This window comes from Monodelphis domestica, chromosome 2 (genome assembly GCF_027887165.1).
Source record: "Monodelphis domestica isolate mMonDom1 chromosome 2, mMonDom1.pri, whole genome shotgun sequence".
Classification (NCBI taxonomy): Eukaryota; Metazoa; Chordata; class Mammalia; order Didelphimorphia; family Didelphidae; genus Monodelphis; species Monodelphis domestica.
Genome location: NC_077228.1, coordinates 235,640,596 through 235,651,751, shown reverse-complemented (window position 1 = coordinate 235,651,751; position 11,156 = coordinate 235,640,596). Strand labels below are relative to the sequence as shown.

General features: G+C 35.0%; 1 pseudogene; it reads right to left on the bottom strand.

Moving 5' to 3' along the window:
- Positions 1-1,160: 1,160 nt before the first annotated feature.
- Positions 1,161-4,694, bottom strand: LOC103097906 (heat shock factor-binding protein 1-like; annotated as a pseudogene).
- Between the last annotated feature and the right edge of the window lie 6,462 nt (positions 4,695-11,156).

Below are 11,156 nucleotides of genomic sequence, written 5' to 3'. Positions count from 1 at the left end.
CTATCCAAACTAGATAAGTTAAACCAAAAAATAAATAAGAAAGAGGTAAGAGAAGTGAATGAAATCTTAGAAAAATTAGAGTTAGTAGACATGTAGAGAAAAATAAATAGGGACAAAAAGGAATATACCTTCTTTTCTGAATTCTAACCATCCCTCCAACCCTTCTCCTCATCGAGAAGACAAGAAATGTGCGATTCAATATACATATGAAGTCATGCTAAACATATTTCCATGTTAGTCATGTTAAAAAAAATAAGAAAAATAAACAATGTAAGAGAAAATGTATTTCAAGATGTACTCAGAACTCATCATTTCTCTCTCTGGAGTTAGTCATAAAGTTAGTAAGCTGGATTGAGAGTCAGGCCTAGAGATGGGAGGTCCTAGGTTCAAATCTGGCCTCAGACACTTCCCAGCTGTGTGACCCTGGGCAAGTCATTTGACCCCCATTGCCTAGCCCTTACCACTCTTGCCGTGGAGCCAATACACAGTATTGACTCCAAGACAAAAAGTAAGGGTTTAAAAAATAAATAAATAAATAAATAAATAAATAAATGATGTTAGTAAGCAGCTGATAGATATGAGATAAAACCCAACTTGTTTTCATTTTTATTAATTCTAATATTAAAAGGTTCAACTGAATTCAATAAACAAATAAAAAAATCAATAAAGCTCCTACCATATGCCAAACATTGTGATAAGCATAATAAAAAGAAAGCCTCTGTCTGCCCTCAAGGAACTTACAATCTAATGGAGTAAAGTGATACAAAAGGAAAATGGAAGAAAGAAAAGGGTATGGGAAAGATGCATGTGATAATGGCAGAATAAATCCAAGAAATATAACTGATAGGAAAAGGCTGGGTTATTCTGATCCCTCTTTAAATAGAGCCTTTCAGAGGAGTTATTTGCTTCACTCTCCAGCCTTCCAATCAGTGGGGCAGAGGCTACTGAGGGTACTGATGAGTATCAAAACTGATGAAATCTCTTGAATGAGTTTATGGTATTGAATTTATAAGTCTTTTTATAGTTTAAATTTTTAAATTTTAAAATCTTCTTACTATCAACAAATGTCAAATAAATATAAACAAAAGCAAACATTCAAATATATAAAAAATTTAAATGATCATATAAACAAAACCATGAATTCCATTATTTATAATTTGTTTGACAAGATAACAAGAACATCCTGTTTGGGTTTTTTTTCCCTGTGTTCTTTTCCAGATTTTATTAATGCTATTTTGTTTTACAGAAGAATAACATAAATATGTATATATATGCTTATATATATATCTTTACTTCTGTCACTCTATCACTTTATATTAGTTCTTTAATATTCCTATATTATTCATATTTATTTCTTATGTTGCAATATTTTACTATGTTTATATATCACAATTTGCTTATTCTCTAACCTTTTGATACATTTTATTTCCTGTTTGTTGCAATTTAAGATAATGCTATTATGAATATTTTTCTACAGAGAAACCTTTTTTCTTTCCATTAACATTGTTAGTTCTATTATTGTGATCACTGGGTCAAAGGAAATAGACAGTTTTGGAAAAAGAAACAAATTTTCATAACAACTTGAAAATTGTTTCAATAATCTAATACAAAAATGAAAGCCAACCATAGATAAAACATAATTTTGCTTACACAAAATTAAAATATTTCATACTAAAAAATTAATGTACAAAAATTAGATGTTAACTGGAAAAAAACTCATCAGCTTAAATATCTCTGATAAAAGTCCCATAGCCAAATATAAGATAAGGATATACATTTTTTAAAATTCCCATTTAGATAAGTGGTCAAAGGATATGAACAATTCTCAGAAAGAGATCATATAAAGACATGCTCCTAGGTCACTAGTACCAAGAGAAATAGAAATTAAAACAACTCTGAGGCTTCCCTTCAAATCCATTAAATCAGTAAAGATGACTCAAAAAATGGAAACAATCAGTATTGGAACAATGATGAAAATACAAATATACTAAACCCCTTTGAAGATAAATGAATTTATTCAACTGTTCAAGAAATAATTTGGAACTATGTAAAAAAAAAGATAGTAAACTGTTCATTCCCTCTGATATAGTAACCTTGCTATTGGTTATACACCCCAAGGAGGTGAGTGACAGTCCAATATAACAAAATATTCACAGCATCACCCTTTATGGAAGCCAAAATAAAAAGTAAACAAAATGGATACCCGTCAATTGGAGAGTGATGGAATCATCAACTGGATGAAGAAACTGTAGTATAAGAATATAAAAGGATATTATTTTTTTATGACTACAACAATTATTTTGTAGCTTTATTCCACATATATATAACAATACAATAAACTATCTGGTGGTACAGAAAATTTCTCCTACAATCACAAAATATTCACTTAAAAGTTCATCTCCAGGAAAAATGGTTCCCTCTACTTCTAGATCATCCTTCAGCTTATCTTGACTTTGTTTTTGTTTTGCTTTTTTAACTCAAGATCAATCTGATGAATCAGTCATCTGGGTGTCCAATCTCTGTCCCTCACCTCTTGATAAAAAGAAAGGGATGCCATGATGAAAATGTTTGGTATTTTCCATTCCACCTATAATCTATTATAAAAGTGTTATTCTGCAAGCATTTAGTTAAGAAAAAAGGTAAACAATAAAACACAATTTTTCTTTAAAAAATCCAAGCTTACAATAAGGGCATTTATCAGTCAGTATGCAAGGATTCACAATGGGCACTTGCTTTTTCTTCTAATTGACAAATGCTTTTTAAAGTCAGTAGCACAAGTAAATAGCAAGTGGGTTTTGAAACCCCCTCATGTTCTTACAATAAGCATTTTTGATATAACTGAAGACTGAATTGTTACACCACATGAAATTCCAATCAGTGAATGCAATGCATCTTTATAGGTTATTTTCTGTCCTTGTTATTTGAGAGGTACTGAGATACTATTGTCACCATCCAAATCCTCTAGTGTATTAAAAAGTGGCAGTAGTTACAATCATTCAATTTCAGCTCCTTTCTGGGGCTTTTTACAGTAGATTCTTAAGTATAGTTCTCAATCTTGGAAACACAGCAATGACACAAATACAAAATGCTCAATTTTTTTGTCTGCTTTAAAAATATGGTCAACATACCATTTATTTGTTATAGTACAATGGTAATTTTGTGCTAAGAATTATGAACCGTTGACTCTAGGTACTTCAGTTCACAAAGAGAATCTGATAACAGTTGAAAAAATTAATACATTTCTTTAAAAAAAAACTTGTACCAATTTCTTATTAAACTGAAATGACTACAAAAGGAATGACAAATGACCTGACAAAAAATGCACTAAAAATTTTGAAAATTTTAGCCAAGAGTAGTCAGAATTTCAGTTTACCACATTTTATGTCATATAGTTGAAGCTATCACATACAAGAAATCAAAAAATAAATCACCTTGAAACCTAAATAAACTGCATATTCTAGGAATACAAGCTCTATAATTTAAAAAAAAAATGTTACACACAGTAGTTAGTTGAGAAAATCTGTTCCTTCACCTCTTGGCTTGTGAAAAACGTTTTCAAGAGTTCACTCGAAATGATTAACAAAATCTTTAACGATTACGTGTAGTTGGTATTTTGTTTTCCCCTTCTATCCACTCCTACTTGGGTCATAAGGTCAGCGATGTTTTTCTCCAGATCATCAATGCGACTGCTCATATCATCAATTCGGCCAATTATCTGGTCTGACATGGTCTGAAATTTGTCCTGCATCTGCTGGAGAAGTGTATGAACCACAGCGGTCAGGTCCTGTACAGTTTTGGGGTCTGTCTCTGCCATTGCTCCAGCTCCAGACTTCCGTCGGTTTCCCAACTCGTCTCTCTAAAAGGATATTATTGAACAAGAAGAAATAATGAATATTAGGAATTCAGAAGAACATCATTATATGAAACTAAAAAACAGCACAAGAAAGTAGAAGCAAGAAAACTATAAAATTAATATTAAAATGAAACTTGACTCACATTAATGCATAGAACAATCTCTGGAAAATAGAGAATAACACAAATCCTAATTGTCAGTGAAGCCATGAGAGATCTATGGGTACAGATGTGGTTATTTTGTGCTTCAAAAAGATTAGATTTTTCCTGTTTGTCCTCAAACAGCAGAAGTAGAAACTCTAAGCAAATGGCCTTAATTTTTTCATTGAGGTATAAGGCAAAGTCCTTAGCTAAAGAGGGAGGGAGGGGTGCCAAGGGAATTTTAAGAACTAATTAATTCCAGTGGCAAGTAAGATAATGAATCAATTAGAGAGCAATAAAGGATTTTGGGATGTCCAGGTGTCCAAGGAGGCCTGGCACTTTTGTTATAAAAGCTTGTCCTTTTCAGGGCTCCTCACCTACCTTTAATGTCCATCTGGCATTCAACTTTTGCCTTTGACTCCAAGAAATTATGGCATATGCAGCAGCCACACTGATAAACTCTCTGAGCAGGTGGGCTAAATCCATTTAAGGGTAACGGATGGGCCACAAATGGCTCAGTGAGTTAGAGAGATATCTGTCCTAATCATATGAAGAATTCACTGGAGAAATGCACCAATGAGAACGATTTATTCCAAGTCATGAAGGTGGCTGAAGCAGGCACTATGCAGCATTTAATGCTTGGTTAGACAGTGAAGATTCCAAGGTCATCCATGACATCCCAGGTCATCATCAGGCATCCTGACTTTTGTTTACCACTAGACTTCCATGACTCTGGAAGAGAGAGTGAGGCTGTGATTTTGTGCCTTACTTAAATCCAATTCATGCACAAGTCAAGACATTACCCCCATGATATCACTGGTCCCCTTGGAAAATGAAGGAAACAACATTGGAAGGATTGCTTTGCTGTGGTAAGGGTCTGGACCAGGTCAGATAACAAATTTGTAGTGGACCAAATCTTGACAGTTTGAGTGCCATCTTCAACTGCCCACTTTCTCTCACCTCCAATTCAGTCTGTGGCAAAGGCCAGTCATTTTTACCTTTATTTTTCTCTAATACATATATATACATATATAAATATTTCTCAAATATATATATACATATATATATATATATATTTCTCTAATAACCTTCTTCTCTCTGACACTGCTACCACCCTAGCATAGGCCCTAATGTCTTCATACTAGACTACTGAAATAGCCTGCTACTTTGTTTCCCTGCCAAAAGGACCTCAGTTTCCTTCTCTGTAAAATGTTGACCTGCTGACATCTAAGACTCATTCCATTTCTGACATTCTGTAGAGAACCCTACTTGGATTCCTCATTCAATCACTTTTTTTACTTCTCCCAAAAAAGAAAGCTCAAATTTCATAGATACTAGCCCTTTTCCCACTTTTTTTTTTACCCTCTCTGGTGGTCATACACATACACACACACACACACACACACACACACACACACACACACACACACACAACACACACACATCTCATGCTCTCTCCCCCTCCCCCACATTATAGAATTCATCTCTATTCCAATATGAGATGGTTTAGATTATATATACAGCTAGGTCTCAATTACATTTTTTTTCAGTATTTAAAAAGAACCATAATGAATGAGGGGGTAATCCCATCCACCAACTCTTTCCCATTGTCATAGCAGAAAAATTCATCTCCTGATATTAAGTCTTGTAGTAATGAGTCTCCTCAAATTTAGGTAGGTTGATCTCATCTGCTTATATTCTGACTAGCATACTCTACATCCATTGTTTTGATTCTCTTCTCCAAAACCTCTGCTCCTGCCAATCCCCTCACCACACAATCACCACCCCGTGGCTTTGTCATCTCTTAAATTGCAAAGAGATATGGCATAGGAGAAAAATAGTTGGATTTGGAATCATAAAACCTGGATTTACATCTCAGCTCTGTCACTCTCTAACTATGTAATTTGGGGTCTTATCACAGTTTTTTTTTTCTTCTTCTTCTTCATCCCTTGCTTTAAAAGAGCAATAAATGAGGGAAACTGAACCTCTACCCCTTGGACTTGTGTTTTAACCTGAAACTTCAAAATCTTTTTTTTTTTAATATTTCTTTGGGCACTATTTTTGGTACCCATGTGAATCATCACATGTTATTTTTAATGATAATTCCTGGTAGAGAAGATAAAGTCTCTGTTATGTCTTAAATACATGTCCCAGAAAAAACAATAGACCTCTCTATTGTTGTTGTCAGGCCAACAAAAAAAGGGACTAGATGACCTCTTTCCATTCTATGCCACTATATTCTTCTTTCTTTGGAGCTACTCTTTATGGTATCCAACTAGGATGACATACAAAAGTACCCCTCTCTCTCCTACTGCAATGACCCCCAGTAAATACATTTTTATCAGCCTTTGTTCACTATACTCCACTCTCTAGAAATCTGTCATCTTTTTATTTTAAAGTCATGTTCCCAAAGTCTAAATCCCATTCTCAAATTCCATCTTCATTATATAACTCTTCCTTTTTTGGTTTGTTTGTTTTTTTTAACCCTTGAAATGCCTTGGCTTACCCAGGTTGGAAAGGTAGCCACTCCCAGGCCTGATCCCATTTCTTATCAGTACAGAAGTTCTGACCTGCTATTTCCTACCTAAGCCTTTTATTAGACAGCCTGGTGGTACCCCTCTTCCTACTCACCATATTACTGCTAGAATTAAGGTGGACTCCTAAATGTCTTTAGGGCTACTAAAGTTCAGAACTCCCCAAATCAAGTATTCTATCAGCCTCGGTGCACCATGTCTAGCCTATTTACTTCCCCAATTTTTTTTTCTTCTTCATCCCTTGCTTTAAAAGGGCAATAAATGAGAAAAACTGGAACCTCCACCCTTTGGATTTGTGTTTTAATCTGAAACTTCAAGATCATTTTTTTAGATTTCTTTGGGCAGTATTTCTGGTACCCATGTGAATCATCACATGTTATTTTTAATGATAATTCCTGGTAGAGAAGATAAAGTCTCTGTTATGTCTTAAACACATGTCCCAGAAAAAAAAAAACAACAGACCTCTCTATTGTTATTGTCAAGTCAACAAATTGCTGTCTCAGCACCCCAGAGCAGGAAATAATCTAATACTATGACTCTTCTTTTCCTGACTGACCCTTCCTCCATGATCTCCTCTATATAGTTTCTATGGCTCTACTATTTCATTCTTCAGAGGGCAAATAGCTTCTTCCTACTTAGAGTAGCTAGCTCTCTCCACTTTCAGAGTTTTAAATCTATTTTTTAGATCTAATTTTACAATTGTCCTTGTCCTTCCCCTTCTCCTCTGTATAATCCTATATATTCTTCCCACATCAGACAAGGGTTAAATCTCTCCTCCTCCACCTCTAATTTTCATTTTTTTCCCCATTGAATTTTATTTCTATATTCTTTCTTTTAAAAAAAAAACTTTAACTTTCCATCTTGGAGTCTTAGAATCAATACTGTATATTTGGTCTAAGGCAGAAGAGCAGTAAGGACCAGGCAATGGGTATTAAGTGATTTGCCCAGGATCACACAACTAGAAAGTGTCAAGCTAGATTTGAATCCAGGACCTGCTAACTGTAGGCCTGACCTTCAAGACACTGAGCCACCTATATGCCTCCTTCTATGTTCTTTCAAATCCAGAAGCTCTAACTAAAAAGCTAATATTAAATAGTATTATTAACAGAAATTTGATATGAAAAAAGGGCTTTAAAAGAATGTTTGCCCTTTGATCCAGCCATACCACTACTGGATTGTATCTCAAAAAGATAATAAGGAAAAATACTTGTATAAAAATATTTATAGCCGTGCTCTTTGTGGTGGCAAAAAAATTGGAAAATGAAGAGCTGTCTGTCCCTCGATTGGGGAATAGCTGAACAAATTGTTGTATCTATTGGTGATGGAATAGTATTGTGCTGAAAGGAATGATGAACTGGAAGATTTCTATGTGAACTGGAATGACCTCTAGGAATTGATGCAGAACCAGGAGAACATTGTACACAGAGGTCTCCCTTCTAGAGAAGGTAAAGGGAACTTGGCCCAAATCAAACGTAATGGACTTCTCTACTGGCAGCAATGCAATGATCCAGGACAATTCAGAGGAACTTAGGAGAAAGAACACTATCCACATCCAAAAAAAAAGAACTATGGGACCAGAAACACAGAAGAAAAATAGATCACACGGTTTGATGGGGATATGATTAGGGTTTTGATGTTAAAAGATTGCTCAATTACAAATATGAATAACATGAAAATAGGTTTTGAACAATGACACATGTATAACCTATGGAAGATTGGAAGAGGGAGGAAGGGAGGTATAAATGGGAGGAGGGTAGGCAAAAGAAGATAACTTCTCTGTAAAGAAAAAGATTAGTTATTTATCCATCAAATATACCCTCCAATATCATCTATTACACCCAGTGGAATTGTTTGCCAGCTCCCAAAGGGAGAAGGGAAGAGGTGTGGGAAAAAAATAAATCATGTAACCATGGGAAAATATTCTAAATAAATAAATAACAATAGGATTTTTTTTTCTTAAAACCCTTACCTTCCATCTTGGAATCAATACTGTGTATTGGTTCCAAGGCAGAAGAGTGGTAAGGGCTAGGCAATGGGGGTTAAGTGACTTGCCCAGGGTCACACAGCTGGGAAGTGTCTGAGGACCTCCCATCTCTAGGCCTGGCTCTCAATCCACTGAGCTACCCAGTTGCCCCCTAACAATAAGATTAAAAAAAAACTCTTACCTTCTTAAAAACCATATTAAATATCAATTCCAAGACAGAAGAGGGAAAAGGGACAGATAATTGGTGTTAAGTGACTTGCCCAGGGTCCCAAAGCTCTTACCACCAGGAGCGTAGGGAGACAGTCTTCAAGTTCCCTTCACCTTTTCTAGAAAGAAGATCAGCATTCATTTGGAACACAAAATAATAATCACTCATCTGTGACAGAATTATAAATATTGCCCTCGATTCAAGTCACCACATGATTTCCTCTTCTCTCCATAATGGGTGAGATGTTTGGGCTTGTTTTTCTGAACCATTTGTGGGTGTTTACATCTCAAGTCTAAGCACCTGTTTAAAACTTTAACAGATAATTATCACCTCTTAATAACTTGACAAATTTCTTTCAACTTACTTTCCTTAGTCTCAAAACAATTTCACAGCCTCAAATTTACCTCTTCTTCAGTCTTGTACCAAACTCCTTAAAGTACCACTTTCACCAATTTGCCAAACCCACTAATCCACTCTATCAATTTACTTTTCCCTTTAATTGTCCATTTTAGCTTTTCTTACTCATTTTGCCTTACCTTGCACTTTACCTCTTCCATTCTCCGACTTCAGATTCTCCTCTCTAATATTCCTTAATTCTTTTGCATTCCCCTTAACTGTCCTTGAATTTGCTTCTTTCTTTTTTTTTTTTAATTTCTATTTATTTATTTATTTATTGAGTCAATTTAGAACAGTATTCCTTGGTTACAGGAATCATATTATTTCCCTCCCTCCCCTCCACCCACCCTTCCTGTAGCTGAAGTGCAATTTTACTGGGTATTACATGTGTCCTTGATCAGAACCTATTTCCATGTTGTTGGTGTTTGCATTAGGATGTTCATTTAGAGTCTACATCCCCAGCCATATCCCCTCAACCCATGTAATCAAGCAGTTGTTTTTCTTCTGTGTTTCTACTCCCACAGTTTTTCCTCTGAATGTGGATAGTGTTCTTTCTCGTAGATCCCTCCAAGTTGTTCAGGGTGACTGCGTTGCCACTAATGGAGAAGTCCATTACATTCAATTGTACCACAGTGTATCAGTCTCTGTGTACAATGTTCTCCCAGTTCTCTGCTCCTTTCGCTCCGCATCAATTCCTGGAAATCATTCCAGTTCCCATGGAATTCCTCCACTTTATTATTCCTTTGAGCACAATAGTATTCCATCACCAACATATACCACGATTTGTTCAGCCATTCCTCAATTGAAGGGCATCCCCTCTTTTTCCAAATTTTTGCCACCACAAAGAGAGTGGCTATGAATATTCTTGTACAGGTCTTTTTCCTTATTATCTCTTTGGGGTATAAACCCAGCAATGCTATGGCTGGATCAAAGGGCAGACAGTCTTTTAGTGCTCTTTGGGCATAGAATTTGCTTCTTTCTTAATCCAGAAGAAAAATTCTGGTGGGTATTTCAGGTAGAAATTATTTTCCTTCAATTTTCCCTGAATTTCTCACAATGTTTTCCAAATTTCTCCTTCCCAAATTCTAACTCTTATCTATTTCACTAGTCCATAAGCCACCAAGTTATATGATTTCTTTCTCATTCACATTCAACTCATATTATCTCTTTTCCTGCTCCTCCCACAATCTATTTCAGCAGAAGCCTGTATATCCCAACAGCAACTCACACCCAACAGGTCCAAAATTCATCATCGTTCTTGCCTCTCTTTATTTTTTTTAAACCCTTACCTTCTGTCTTAGAATCAATACTATGTAGAAAGCATGAATTTCAAAGTTGAAAGGAAACTCAGAGGCCATCTAAGCTAGCCCATATATGAGTATGAATTCCCTTTATAACATCACTGACCTGAATGTTACTTACAGACCTGAAATAAAAATGGCATACTGTTACACAGGCAGTACATCCTACTTTCTTGTAGCAATAATTATTGGGAAAATTTTACTCCCATTAAACTAGATATGACTCTTTTACCTTCTGTCCAATGGTGGAGCCTAAATATACAATATGTAATATCTGTGATTTCCCACTCAATGAAGTGGTGAGTTGGGAATGTGTTCTCTTATTTTTTCATTGGATTTTCACTTGATCTTTATAACTGTATTACATGTTAGTAATGTATTTTGATTTTGATTTATTATTAATTAATTTATATTTTAAATTTTTATTTATTGGTGTGTGGCTGTTCTCTCCATTTACATTTTGATAGTTATTATAGATATAGTTTTCTTGGTTCTGTTTACTTTATTAGTTCATATGGATATTTCCATGCTTCTCTGTGTTTATTATACATATAATTTCTTATATCATATATATTCCATTACATTCATGTACTACAATTTGTTCAGCCATTTCCCAATTGATGAGAATCTACTTTGTTTCCAATTCTTAGCTATCACAAAAGAGCTAACATGAATATTTTGGAGTATATGGGAAATTGCTATCTTCTGGGACCAAAAACAAATCTAATTCCATTTCTAGC